Source organism: Poromitra crassiceps, assembly GCF_964638095.1.
Source record: "Poromitra crassiceps genome assembly, chromosome: 14".
Classification (NCBI taxonomy): domain Eukaryota; kingdom Metazoa; phylum Chordata; class Actinopteri; order Beryciformes; family Melamphaidae; genus Poromitra; species Poromitra crassiceps.
This window is the reverse complement of record NC_139633.1, coordinates 37,539,019-37,541,518: the sequence shown is the minus strand read 5'-3', so window position 1 is coordinate 37,541,518 and position 2,500 is coordinate 37,539,019. Positions and strand designations below refer to the sequence as shown.

General features: G+C 43.6%; 1 protein-coding gene across 1 annotated transcript in view; it reads left to right on the top strand.

Annotated features, from left to right (window-relative positions):
* LOC310789558 (NLR family CARD domain-containing protein 3-like) overlaps positions 1 to 2,500 on the top strand; it is a 708,349-nt gene that overhangs the window by 484,076 nt on the left and 221,773 nt on the right. The window lies entirely within an intron of this gene.

Genomic DNA, 2,500 nt, shown 5'->3' with positions numbered 1-2,500 from the left:
ATGTGAAATTACTTCTATCTCTGGCATTTCTCAGAGTCTCGCCTCTCCTCCGTCCGTGTGTCACTCTCTCACAGCAGCAGCAGCAGCAGCACAGTCTAGGCAAGCAACAGGCAGAATCGATTCACTTGTTGATTGGCTGAGTAGCATCACGTCCGGAGTCCGGACTTTGAGGATGGCTGATTTACACTATAAGGAGGATTCAATCAATCAATGTTACCCCATTTAGTTGTAGTTGATGTTGTAGTTGTCATAGACTGTGTTACATACAGTAGTTGATTGCTCTATTGCTGACAAAAATGTGTTATTGTAAGTCGCTTTGGATAAAAGCGTCTGCCAAATGACGTAATGTAATGTAATGTAATGTAATGTAATCACGTGTGATGATTTACAGCACATGCATTGGTCTGTGAGCTTCCTGGCAGATAAACCAGTACCATAAAGGCTAGAAAAGCCTGTGCTGGTTAAAGTAGAAACGCTCTGTGAAAATGTAACTATTTAATGATTTGTAGGTTAGAGGGCTCGGTCCGGACAGGACGGCGTCTGGGTCCGGATGCTGACCGGAGTCCAGACTTTGAGGATGGCTGATCTACACTATAAGGAGGATTCAATCAATCAATGTTTCCCCATTTAGGTCAAATAATAACCAAAGGGGAAAAGCGCTGGCAAGTACAGCAACTCAATAAAGTAGTAAAAACTAATAAGAGAATAAAAATATAAGAAAATAGAATGAATAAAATCATATAATCAATCAAATGAATAAAAGCACTGCAGAACTCCACTATTGGAAGGTGCTAGCTACACACGTGGGGAGGGAGCTGTCTGTTTATTCAGCAGTGCAATGGAAGTTGGGAGAAAAGAGAGTTTATAGCGGTTGCTCTTACAGCGGCTGGCTCTGTACCGTCTGCCAGACGGTAGCAGCTCATATTCACTGAATAAGATTTAATATTAAATATGGCTCAAAAACATCCAAACGTCCAAATAACATAAAAAAAAGTTGGTGTCAAAAGTCCCTTCCTTGCAGCACCCCCTGCTTAACACATTAAGTGCCAGAGACGACCTAACTCGTCTTACATAATCCAGCGCTTAAGTGCCAAGGACGAGCTAACTCGTCTTACATAAACATTTTTTTTTTTTGACGGTGGGACATCAATCAACCCCTTTTACATCTTCGAGATAACTATTTGGAGCAAGAGCATGTGTGTAATCTATTTTACCGACCACTAAGTGGCGACAGAGACCGAGAGAAGCCACAGCCACGGGACCCAAAAGCAGCCGCCTCCCGCGGAAATGGCTTGGCGATTTTACAGTCAGAAGCCCGGACACACACACAGAACGGACAGAGATCTCTTCCCCCCAGAGCCGCGAAGCAACGCGCGAACACACACACACACACACACACACACACACACACACACACACACACACACACACACACACACACACACACACACACCGCGGGAGCAAGCCATTCAAGGAAATGGCTTGGCGATTTTACAGTAATCCATTTCAGACTCGTCCCCGCACGCAGGCAAGCAGGCAGGCAGGCACGCAGACAGACAGCAGGCAGGCAGCACAACGCGCTTCTGACACGCCCGCTGTTAGGAGGAAGGAGGAGAAGACACACGGAGGGAGGAGTTTGAATGAGAGGGGTGTTTCCTGTTGTTATGGAGGAAATTACTGTTCAAAACTATTGTTTAGAATGTCTGACGGTCTTACTGATGCCAAAAATGAATGGTTAAAGTGACTGTTTCACAAAAGCCATTTATCTCTGAATAAATTTCCAGACGCTGAAACCATGCTGTACTCAACGGCTAATATCTACATAACTACTAACTCTGCAAACTAACTCTTTTAGACAGAGAAAGCACACATTCTATTAGTTATTTTTAGATGATTGGTGTTCATGAATTCTTAACAGAAAAGAATCCTTGGCTGTTCTAAAATGAGCCAGAATCGTCAAAAAACACCCCTGGCACAACTTACCTACAGGAATGAAAACATGGCTGGCATTCAATGTGTTAAAATGACTTCCAGAGGCCCTGATAGCTGGAGAGAGTGTGACGTGTGTGACCCTAGACATGGTAGTGTGTTCTGCTCAAGCCCCAACCTTTGTTTCTGAAAAATTAGGCCAACAAGGGTTTTAGTCTCTATAGCCTATAGCCAAGTGTTGAGCAATGCAAAACTCAAGGCTCCAACACAAGAGTCCAGAAATGAATGAGTGACATCACGGTGGCTCTGTCCATATTTTCATGGTTCTGAGCTTCTGAGTCCAATTTTACAATGAGATGCACCCACTTTAAACCTGAAGTGTAATTATTACTTCAGACTAACTAATAAAGTAATAAAACCACTAGTAAACCAGTAGGCGGCGCCTGGCCTGCTGTTCAGTGAGTGGCCTGACTGCGGCTCTAAGAAATTTCATTTTTTTTTTTTAAGATTCACCCCCCCCCCCTGCTCTCCCCAAAATTTCAATAAACCTTTATGGCATATTATTACAATA